This window comes from Dermacentor andersoni, chromosome 11 (genome assembly GCF_023375885.2).
Source record: "Dermacentor andersoni chromosome 11, qqDerAnde1_hic_scaffold, whole genome shotgun sequence".
In the NCBI taxonomy this organism is placed as follows: Eukaryota; Metazoa; Arthropoda; class Arachnida; order Ixodida; family Ixodidae; genus Dermacentor; species Dermacentor andersoni.
Window position 1 is genome coordinate 68,277,857 of NC_092824.1, and position 12,666 is coordinate 68,290,522.

General features: G+C 44.5%; 1 pseudogene; it reads right to left on the reverse strand.

The window, feature by feature from the left end:
- Nucleotides 1–1,371: 1,371 nt before the first annotated feature.
- On the reverse strand, nt 1,372–2,043 carry LOC140213993 (uncharacterized; annotated as a pseudogene).
- Between the last annotated feature and the right edge of the window lie 10,623 nt (nt 2,044–12,666).

Consider the following 12,666-nt stretch of genomic DNA (forward strand, 5'->3'; position numbering starts at 1 on the left):
TTAGATTGGGAATTGTAATTTCCCCCTCGTGTACTGGATAAAGAAATATAGAACTGGAATTTTGAGAAATGTATTCAAGATCATTGATCGGTGCGCAGTGTGCTCTAATGTTAACAAAATGCTTGTTGAAAGCATCTGCAAGTGCTTTGTGCTTTACCTCAGTACCATTTATTTTCAAGCTATGCATCTGTTCAGCAGGACCATTGTAATTTAGCAGAGATTGCAGGTTTTTCCACGTAACATCCGTATATGAATTCGAAGAACAAAAGGCATTGAAACAATGCCCGCGCCTCGTCTTTTTTATGTCTTTCTCTATACGATTCCGAATTTTCTTAAAACGGCGGGAAAGTTCTGGATCTTGGGTCTTTATGAATTCAGCATATAAAGCATTCTTTTTGCGTATTCGAACAGATAGCTCAGGGGTAATCCATGGCTTACGTATTTTATTTTTCTGCTTTATGCACTTCAATGGAAAACAATCGTCCTATATTTGTTTTAAGAGGCTAAAAAAAGATTCATAAGCGTCATTTGCATCTTTATATTCAAATACAGTATTTCAGGCTGTTTGAAGGATATTGGTACGAAACATAAAAAGATTTTGTATAAGGTGTACCGACTGTGATTCCTTATTCAGTAGATGACCCTTGTAACATAGAAATACTGGCATATGGTCGCTCAAGCCCGACACGAATACGCCAGCTTTAACTGAATCGCGATTTATATTTGTAATGAATACGTCGATTAGAGATGACGTATTCTTGGACACTCTGGTAGGCAATTTTATAGTATTCCAGCATGCATTGCGTTTTAATAGCGTTTTAAGCCTGAGTTCTGGTGAATCATTTTTCATCATGTTAATGTTGATGTCCCCGCTAAAAATTATGTCTAATTTCATGTCATTAATGAACGCAAGAAAAGTATCTAAGTATCCAAGAAAATGTGTAACAGAACCACTTGGAGGGCGATAACAAACAGAAAACACTGTGTTATGAAGTTTTACAGTCAATAACTCATAATCCTGAGTTACCATCAAAAAGTCATTCAATATTTCAGACTCTAAATGTTTTTTAGTTACAATACACACCCCACCCCCACGACCGGTTGGTCGATTCAGATAGAAAGTATTATATAATGGAAGCCAGAAAATATTGACGTCATCAGTACACGATGTTTCAGTCAGCATAATAACGTCAAATGATTCTTTCGTTTGTTCAATGAAAAGTTGTAGGTAACTTTCCTTGTTAGCAAAAGATCGGATGTTTAGGCGAAAACATTTGAAAGACTTGGGAAATGTTGGCTCTAAATGACTAGTGAAAGTGTGCTGTAATACATAAGGCGTACTGGGTACATTTGCCATTGCAGTGTTTCAGTTCAGCTGACTGTCTTACTCAGTTTCTCGCGGTCGCTAGAATTAGAAATGACTACCGCGTTTGCCCCGTCTGTTTTCCGCGCGAGAACTTTGTTGTTGTTGTGCCATACATACTTGTAGTTGTTAGTTTTGGCCCAGAGCTTAGTTTCGAACGACAAGGCGCGTGTCCTTTTAGTTAAGTTCTCCGACAAAAGAAGACTGTCATTTTCACTTGACAGTATTTTCCTGCTTTGCCACCATTTATCCCTGATATCCTGATTGGCAAAACGACAGATTATACCGGGTGTCTTATCTGCCTTTGAAGGCAGGCGATGGGTGGCCACTATATCGTTTTCCAGAAGCTGGGGCATGTTGTTTGCCTCAGTCAGCTAATTTATTTCAACAAGCAAATTTTCATTCTCCCGCGGCTTAATTCCATGAAATTCAAGGTTAAGCTTTCTACTTCTCCATTTCAAATCATCCACTTCCGTTTTCAGCTGCATCATTTCACTGTCTTTTGCCTCAACCCTTTCTATTCTTTGTTTTAGTTCCTTTACTTCACGTTCATTCTTTTCGATTATCGTTAAGAGCTCGTCGTATTGTTCACTCATGAACGGGACTATGTCTTCAACACTTTCAAGCGTCTTTTTTAGGGGCAGAAGGTATTCCAGCTTTTCGTTTATGGATACCAACATTGTTCGAAGATCCTGCGCATCTGAGTCATTATCAGTTGTGTCGGTTGGCGGAGCGCTACCCTTTGAACGTCTGCAAGTTGTACAGTGCCACGCACTACGGTGCTGCTCCCCCTTAGCTTTAATTGTAGCATCGGAAATCCCTGCACACTTTCCCGTGTGATACGTATGTCCACAGCCACTACAATCTATTGTGAAATCTTATTCATTGAATTGCACACCACACAGCGAACACTCTATTTCTAATGGCATGACAGCACCTTTGGCGGCTCGCTTCTTTCTCTCTACTTTCCTGTCACTTTACCTCCACCTCTCCTCTCTCCCCAGCGTAGGGCAGCGAAGCGAATCTCTCCCTCTCATTAACCTCCCTGCCTTTCCCCTTTGTCCTCTCTCTCTCTCTCTACCTCAATTTGTTTAGATGTATGCTTGAATATGGTGGTTATTCCTTGTTTTCTAAATTGTTTTCTTCTTTTTTTGCCACTAGAGCTTATAAGAACTGGGGCATGGTGATGATGATGAAGCAACATTTGCTGGGCCCGAAATAAATCGGTGGTGCACGCAGGCACCAGACGGGGTGGTTCCCTAGTTACGGGACCCATATGTTTCCAGCAGCTCCTGGCCCCTGTTCCTCAGTGCGAGCGGAATCGGTAGGGCGGGGCTGGATAACAAGGTCTCCCATCGCTCAAGGGGTTGTGGATTGGGGGTGTTGGTGGGAAGGGGAGGAGGGGGCGCCTTGAGTTCTGTGCACTCTGCCAAGACGTGCGGCAGGGTGCCCTTTTCTCTTCGGCAAAAAGGACAGAGGATATCGTATTCCGAGTCATCCACACACCAAGCTTCCTCGAACATAAGCCTTCCCCGGCCAGTATTAATCCGAGAAATTGAGTCGAGACAATAAACCACGCCGAGAAGTACTTCTTGTCAGGCTTGTTGGTTAATACGGAATTTTGTGTAGTGTAGTGCAGAATTTTGTTTGGCGCCTCTATCCTGTCGCGTCTCTCTTTTTTTACGTTTTTTTTTTTTTCGCAGTTTGTGGTGTACATTTATGCGCAACACACCACAGAATTCACTACGTTGCGGTTCCCCAAGGAGCCATGGACGTGCTATTCGCTACGATGTCTCAACAATGCAATACAAAGTAAATCAGCGCTTCATCACGCAACTAACTGCTCGTTCAATTAGTTATGCTCTGAACGCATCTGCAAGATCTTGAGGCGCGTTTCGGGCTCTTTGCTTTTCTAGCACGAAGAACTAGAAAAGCAAGCGGTGCTCAATTTCTCTCAATCATTTTACACTTCCCCGCTTCGCTGTAGCGCGCGCGATTGGCAGATGGTTGAAACAGAAATTTAACGAGCACGTTTGAACAAAACAAAGAAAAAACGCAGGCTGTGCTAATGTCGTGGCGGGTGCCATTCAAGGGACGCGTTTCTTTCTGGCGTTGCTGAACGCGCATCTGTTTTCAGCCTCCAGGCGCGGCCACTGTCGGGTGCGCAGCTGTGACCGTTAAAATGGCGTCCGGGATCAAAACAACGTCCGCTGGAGTGACATTACATAGCCTGCTCTGTGGCAAATGCGGCTGTCGCGTGCTTTTGCTTAAGAAGACGATGACCACGGTTGAGAACACAGGCTCGGAGGAATTGTTCGTCCATCTGTGAACATTCATGGTGGAAGAAAGTGCAACTTTAACGCATGCCGACTGAGGAAAAGACAAGGACGAGCGTTCGCAACCGAAGGTCTTATCGAAAGTGGGTGAAATACATACATAAGTTATCACAGATAAAACATTAGTGAGCATACCCATCATTCTTCGATATGCGCGCGTGAATGAGGTCATGACGCAGGCTTGACACGTACCCTGCAAAACAGCGATGACGAAGCAACTTTTTTTTTTTTTTTTGGACAGAGCATAACCCATTGGTGCGGGGCGAATTGCACCTTACACTTTTGTGTAGGGAGGTGTTAGGCCCGCGCCATGACGTCACTCACACGTGCATAGCGAAGAATCACGGGTATGTTTACGATTTTTTTTTATCTATGATAACTTACGTATGTATTCACCCTGTTTCAGTGAAATCTTCGGTTGCGAATCAGCGCTCGTCCTCGTCTTTTCTTCTGTCCGTACGTGTTACGGTATCGCTTTTTCCTCCTTGAATCTGAGCAAACTCTCCCAAATTACTGCCTTGCTTTTGTACAGTTCCGTTATTTGAGTCTCCTCTGTTCCATAGCACTGCTTGTACATGCAACTTTTTTTTAATACTGTCTTAATGTTTCCAGGTGTCAATCGCGTCCAATTAGTCATTAAGTTGCGCCTTGGATACGCCTTGCGAATTCACATGCTATAATTTGTAGATATATATATATATATATATATATATATATATATATATATATATATATATATATATATATATATATGTGTGTGTGTGCGTGTGTGTGTGTGTGTGTGTGTGTGTGTGTGTCTGCCACAAGATAATTACATAAAGGGTTGGCCAAGTAGTTATGTTAATTATCTAATTAGGCATTTTGATTTCTCGTATAAGTAATGGCCGCCTCATAGAGTAGTTTAAATCTAGTGTTAAATTTGTGCTGCCTGCTATGGGCAATTCTTTTTTTAATTTTGGAACTTCTAAAAGAAAACAACACCTGGCATATATGCCGTGTAGCTGACGTCACATGCACTTCGCTCCTTGAAGAGGCGGTACGTGTGTCGAGTGAGCGAATCTCGAACAACACTTCGTAATTTGTACAACACTTTGTAGACGGCGTCTCAAATAATAGATGCGACACCTCAAAGAGGTTCGACCTAATGCTAACGCATTCCCCTCGCATTTACCCCTAAATCGTCACCGAATTCTCTTTTTTTTTTCTTCTCGTTCGAACCCGTCCGCTCGCGGGCAGCAGCGAGCGTTGTATGCAATCCTAGCCTTGCAGCGCTCCATCGTCACGCTTACCAAATGCTGTCAGACCCGTTACACCACTGCGCATGCGCACGAGATGGTGGTAAAGGTGAAATAACTTTGACGGCTCCATTACAGAAAGCCCGCAGCAGCCTCACTTTCGATGACGTGGCAGAAAATAATGTTTCACGTCCCCATCGGTGCTGCCGAGAGGGCCTTTGGATCAGTTTTCCCTAGAATGGTTAACAGTACTGCGTTCCCCCGTCCCCTCCCGGCAGCCAATGTTGGCTGTGAGGGGCAACAATTGTTGTAGCGAAGTACTAGATATAACGAAGTTACTGTAGCTCCCATTTCAACTTTATTATCGGGAGGTATTAAGTAATAATAAATATATAGAAAATATCGACTCTTGCGCATCGGCCAATGGACACAAGATCTCATGACGCCGGAACACATATCTCACTGTATAGTTTCCGTTTTGAAAGAAATTGAAAAAAAATTTAAGTCGATTGTTTTAAACAGCCAAATTTCGAACTTTGGAGTTGGACATAAGCGCGTTTTACTGTATGGGAGCATTGTCCAACTTTGTTCAATAAATCCTGCAACACATGCTCCGCTTTTTCGAGAGAAAGGTGTATTTCGTCTTGTCCTCACATATACTCGAGATGTTTACTTTTTTAGACTTCGAAGACTCCTTCTTTATGAAGGCCTTTATGAACATAGCTAACATGGCGTTTTTGCACAGGAGTTACTAAGCGAGGCGGATAAATGAGAAGAAAGCAGGTTAACCGAGGGACCCGATATTTATTAGTCATATAATGAGAAGCCAACAAACACTGACACCAAGGACAACATAGGGGAAATTGCATGTGCTTAATAAATGAAATGAAGCAATGATAAATTAATGGAAATTAAAGTGGATGAAAAAATAACTTGCCGCAGGTGGGAACCGAACCCACAACCTTCGCATGTCGCGTGTCACGCGACACGCGACCTGCGGCAAGTTGTTTTTTCATCCACTTTAATTTCCATTAATTTATCATTACTTTATTTCATTTATTAGGCACATGCAATTTCCCCTATGTTGTTCTTGGTGTCAGTGTTTGTTGGCTTCTCATTAAAGCGAGGCGGATGTTACTTTGCCGATAATAAACGCGAGGCTCAGAAAACTAATTCAAAATATCGGCATAACTCTTTTGCGAATGCCTTGGAAAGAGTTATTTGATGACAAACATGGAGGTAGTTACTTTATAATGTAACTACATTTTATTTTTATTTTTAGAATTACACCTGATTCACCATATTCGTAATCGAATTTCAGCGCTCAGTTCAGGCAATATCAAAATCGAGTGCGCCGTAAGCGCAGAAAAAGCCGCCCCGCTTTCATATGAGGCGGTAGCACCCCGTGATGAAAAAGCGTGACGACGTTTGAAACTGAACTTCGCCGCCAGTCACGTGAAATACCTGCATGGCACGTCGCAGCAGTTGGTGGCGAGGCGAGACCTGCCTCGCAACCGCTGGCGACGACTGGTGGCGAGGCACGTCTCTGCACCACTGGCCACGACCTGCCACGACTGTTCGCTGTGTTAAGCTTCAAACTTCGTTAAAACTTGTCAGGGTATTTAATCTTCCTCTCACACTTCCTCGCGCGGTGTTTCCGTCTGACAGAGCAGTGGGACGCACCCGGTTCTGATATTTCCTGGACTGAGCGTTGAAAACTGATGATGAATATTCCGAATGAGGCGCGATGTTCGAGATATTCTTTAACAAAAAATGAGGGCGCTATAAAATGTAACTACCTCCAAATTTGATGTTTAAACAATCGCCTCCAAAGTAATAATACAAATAGTTTAAACAGTTTCGTTAATTAGTTTTCTGAAACTCAAGTTATTAGGGGGTAAAGCATATCCGACTCGCCTAGGAAGTCCTTTGCAAAAACGCACCTTTGCTGCGCTCACAGCTTTTTTATAAAATATCTCTATATTATAAGAAATAAAGAAAAAAAGCATCCCGCCTATTCCTTTCAGGCGCGAATTGTTTCTCACAATATAAAAGCTAACTTGACCGCGTACCTCATGTCTTCATAATTATCAGACATACAGCTGCTAAGTAAAATAAGATTTTTCAATTCTTTAGTGAGTTTTGTCATGTTTGTAGAACGTGGGCTCAATTCGACAACTCGCCGCAGGAACATTAAAAGTGAGACAATAAACTATTTCATGTCTAGCAGGCTTTGAAAGGCGCCTTGAGATCCAGCCGCTTGAAAGTTATGCGTGGCGCAACACATTGTAAAAAAAAAAGAATGATAGATGTGAACCCGCTGGATACGACGACATACTCACACGGTGGAGTATGTGTGTGAGTGAAAAACTTTATCAGCTCTAGATTCGCTTGTCTTCTGCGGTCTTCAGATGGCTTCGTCCATCTTGTAGCACAACGGTCGGTTGCCCTTGGTCCAGGGCTCCGCTGGATGCTGCTGCCAGTTGTGCTCGCCGAATCAGACCTTCTTGGTCGACCCGGCGATCGCTGGAGAGCACTCCCTCCCATTGCTCCGCACTCTGGTTTGGTATAACGGCTACTAAGTCTATCTTCTGGCATGACCACGTGATGTGATACAGCGTGGGTGTTTCGTGGCACCAGGGGCATTTGTCATTGTATTGTGTGGGATACATTTTGCTGAGTACGTTTAGGTTCGGGTACGAGAAACATCCAACCATCTGCCTTCCCACTCATTTCAGAAAAAAAAAATTCCGTATTCTATTCAAGCTGGCCGCGCAGCTCCACTAAGAAAGTGTTTCAAGATGTATGCGACACATTTTAAATGTCATTATTTTCATCAATGCATTTGCTGTTGATACCCAATCTTGGCAAACACAACTGGATAAACAGCCTCTTAAATGGCTGTGCAAGAACAAACGTTTAAGAACCACAGCGGATACGGGCAGTAAGGCATGCAATGCCATAGAAAATTTCACTTCTGTCTCCCGCTTACCAAATTGGCAATGCTATAATTCCTGGTCTCATTTCGGCAGACTTATTCGTTTATTGATGCTTTTTTTTTCATCGAAACAAATTACGGTCACCCTTCTCGGATTGCTCAATCGTGCTCCTAGATTTATGTTCTTCTTCGTTTTATATATTAAGCTCCAAAACTAAATCCAAGTACTGCATTTCTGCCTGTGTCATCAATTTATGGCCAACACCCTGACTGTGTAGGCCACGATTTGATGTCATCGTCATCAAAACTATGCAACGCGAAAAAATATATGCACATCGTCTATAAAATCTCCTAGCATTAATTGCTGTTACATTCGCGGTGGCCAGGCGTAACGCAGGGCTGGTAAATCCACCGCATTTATTGGAATATATAGGTTGAAAGACTTATTTCCGTAACCAAAGAATTTCGACCTATATTCGTGAACAAAGTTAGCAACTGTACCAAGCTAAAGTAGTTGCTTAACCGCACCCGTCGTGGTTCCTCAGTGGCTATGGTGTTGGGCTGCTGAGCACGAGGTCGCGGGATCGAATCCCGACCACGGCAGCCGCATTTCGATGGGGGCGAAATGCGAAAACACCCGTGTACTTAGATTTAGGTGCACGCTAAAGGACCCCAGGTGGTCGAAATTTCCGGAGTCTTCCACTACGGCGTGCCTCGTAATCAGAAAGTGGGTTTGGCATGTAAATCCCCATAATGTAATTTTTATGTTCCACCGCGGCCGCCGTAAAGCCAGTTTATCCCGACTGGCTTTAGGAAATGCAGCATGTCCGACGCACTCGATTACATCGAGTTAGGTCTGCAAAGCACCCGGCGAGGACGACTTCCTTGGCAAGACGCAGCTTGTGGCAAAGACTGGCGAGGATTCGTAGCCGAGGTAACGGCAAGTAAAGGTGCGTCACGTTAAAAGCCTTTGATTTTTATAGAGATATGGATCGACCTGTATTTGAAATATTATTTATTCCTTGGCGAGTTGAATACATAAGGTTTCACCTATATTTGGTTTCCACGTACCTTTGAGTAAAAACGGCACAAGTCTGCCTGCCGCCGAGTTGGCAGCAAGAAAAAGGATAGAAAAAAAAAAGGAACACCTCCCTTTCACGTGCCAATAATAGTCCATAAATGTTCCTGCCCGGCCACACTTTACCAGCATAATTTATTTCTTTAAAATTGTGTGTTTGTGTGTGTGAGTGTGTGACAGACTTGTTTTGCATGGTCTTGTATAGGGCCTGTCGCAATAAAATGTTCAGCTCTCATAAGCTGGCGATCGTAGAGAATCGTAGCATCTTTTTTTTAGAAAAGGCGCGAAATCGGACATTTATTCCTTTAGCGACTGGCAGCATGTTACTTACACTATGTAAAGCTGGGGACAAGCGTGCGTGATTGCTTTCAGGGCTGCACTTGTGTGGAATACTCCACACGCAGCTTGAAGCGTGGAAAAGTCCTTGGCATATCCCACAATTCCCTCCAAAACCGCGCGTTGGGTGCACTATGAAAAAAAAAAAAAAGCCCAGGTGGTTTAAAATTGAATCTGGAGTCCCCCACTTCAACGTGCCTCATAGTGATAACGTGTTTTTGTTGTTTTGTTTTTGGCACGGAAGACCCCAGAATTTAAATTTTAGGCGAACTATGGGAAATGTAAGCACAGCAGGAGACAATTTCCCGTGTAAATACATGGTGTAACCACGAAAATAGCCTAATGATCTCCCCAACTTGCTATTGAAGTGGAACTGTACATCAAAGTGTTTGGTTTAGTTTTAGCCTGCGCAACGTGCCTAGGATCGCGCTACAACAATTTTTTCGCGATAATGTTCAAATTTAAGCACTGCGAGAGTGTGTGTTCGCATTTACTTCGATATACGCGTGATTAGGATTATACCTTTATACATGAAGAGTCCCACGCTAAACTGGCATTCTTAGCGTAACCCTAAGCGTGACGTGTTCGAAAGAACGTACGGGTAGGAGTTTTCAAGCGGTGTTTGGCAAATCCTCGACGCGAGCGCGCTCACAAAGTTATTTGCCGCGTCGGACGTCGAGAGCTTTCTAGTGCGTTCCGTAGTACTTGTGTGTCGTATTCTCAGGGTTCATAAACAATGTTAATGCCAGAGAAAGACTTCGGCGAGTCATTCCACTTTAATATAGTGGCAATACTACGCTCCAAGCGGCTTCGGAAAAGAAGCGACACGACGCAGCGCCTTTGTCGCACTGGCGCCGGGTCGGGCTTGTCAGCAACGCAATATTACCCGCTTCGTTTGACTTCGCTTGTTGCCTTCGTCGCGGAGGAAGTCGTAAAAAACAAAAACAAAGTGCCGAACCGACGTCAGCTCCCGTACGCAGTCTTTCAAAGTCAGGTGCGTCCGACTTCACGTTCTTTTCTACCTGCACACTCCCCCCCCCCCCCCCCCCCCCGCCCCCTCCACACACACAAACACACACGTGCGCGCTTGAACTAGCAAATGACGACGTCGAAATACAGCCCATAGTTCTCGCCACGCTGGTGGCTTTGACGACGTCAACTTTTTACGACTGCACTTCGTCCCTGCGGCGATAAAAATAATGCGCACAGTGGCCGCGATTCCTTTATTCGCCGCGCATACGCGGGGAACGCGAGGCGGGACTATGTGGAAGCGAGACGAACCCCTGAATGATGGGATCTGCCAAGCAAAGTTGCGCAGGCTTCTGCTTCGCGCGCGTTTATGTTGTGGTTCCTGCGTGTCGTGTTTCGGGCACAGTGACAAAGCTCCTTTTCTATTCGAAGTCGCTCGGTCAATCGCTCCGACATTCCTTCCAATGTAGAGGCGCGGTTTCCGATGCCAGTTGAAGCCCGAGGATGTACGGTAGCTGATCTGATACTACTTTAACGCCATACCGTACAGCTTTGAGAAGCGCAAAGCAAAGGTTATCCCCATATTGTTAAGTTTGTTGTCCTTAATGCGGCTACTAAATGAGGCACACTGGGAAGCAGTGACCGAGTAGTCATTCGTTCACAAACGTAGAAGCTTTTACACCAGGTGGAGCTGACGAGTAAAGTGATGATAAACATATTTTCTCGCCTCGGCACTTTGGTGTCTGGAAGGCAAAGGGGTTTGCTTTGCATGTATTTGGTGCAAGCGGTAAATATATTAACTGGTAAACCTTGCGCTTACTTAGTGCGCGCCCTTGCTCTTTGAACCTTGGCTCAAGTTCGAAAGAATGCCATATATGGGGCCATCATTCTTTTTTTTTTTGAAAGTTTTACGAAATTGTTAAAAAGCTCCATTGGCAGATACCATACTTCTTGTCCTTGAGCTGGATTATTGGAAAAGGCGGACATTTACTAGCACGAAAATTGGAAAACATATTCAACTTTTTAATTAAATACGTTACGGCCCCTATTGCAATTTACACATTGCAGCCGCTGAGCTTGCAGGACGTATCCGCTTGAAATGACACCGGTTTCCACATATTTCCCACAGTGTGGCACAAAACACATGCGCATTCTGGTTGCTTTTGTGCGTCATTGCATAAGAGAGCGTTTTGTTGAAAAAGTAACAGGAACAACACTGTATTTCTACGGCGTGTTTGATGGCCCATATCTCCAAACAGGCGTCATTCTGAAAATTCATTCCAAGAGGATACGCCTTGCAAGCTCGCCGGCTGCAATTCGAAAATTCGAATAGGAGCCCTAAATTTATTAGTTCAGAAAATAATTAGTGATGGAACGTTTGTTAGTTGAATAGGTGTTTCGAGTTCTCGTGCAAATAACGTGCATCCGCCTCTCTGAATAATCCAGCTCGAGGATTAGCGTTACCTTATCTGAAATAGGATATTTTTAAAAATTCCTTAAAACTTGTAAATGATCACCCTGTATAACACGTTCCTGTTGACAACATTTCAAGCGGCCACCTGCAACCCCTGAGAGGTGACGGCATTCTTCTCCGCAGAGCAACATTGTGGCCTCGCTACAATGCCAAAGGACCTGTATTTCGAAGAGTGAAAATTTCAAAAGTCTTCACGTTTCCTTTCATATATCACACATAGGCACCACCTTGCGTAAATTGCAGTTTAACAACGCGTTTTCGAGCGTTACTTCCCGCTTCTGTACGAAATAAAGCTGAATTTTGCCTCGTCATCCGCATCGACGGCACTCTTCAAATGTCGATTTCGCTGCAACGGAACGGTGGCGCCACCTGTCGCCACATGGAACGCGTCTTTCACCGTTGCGGTGAAGGATCGCGTCGAGAATCAAGATTCTTTTAAAGCGAAAGTTTTACTGGCCGCGAACTTGCGATTGCGCTGTGGCGGTGCTAAGAGGAGGCGCATGACGTCACACCGCGTTCCTCGTCACACCGCGTACCTCGCCGTTGCGCTCGCCTCCGCTCGCCAGCTGCGTCGTATGCCTGATAACATGTCGGAGGATTGAAAAGGAGAGCTCGCGTGCGCCGCAATCACAGTTGAGGCGGTAGTATGAACGGCGACAGTTCTGATAAGCAGGAGAAGGCCTGAAATCGACATCGGAACGAGATGAAGAGGAGACGAATCGCCCAGGTAACAGACGAACAGCGCGCCGAACGACTGGCTAAACGCCGCAACATAGCTAGCCATCCAGAGTAACCTGGACTTGCAATCAAGATTAGCCAAGGCTCACCATGCTATGCCTTAGCTTTCGCTACGTATATCCTGGCATAGCCGAGCTAAGCCACTGCATTTTTTTTTCGAGTGGCTTTTCGAACGATGCTCGCACTGGCTTCATTGGGA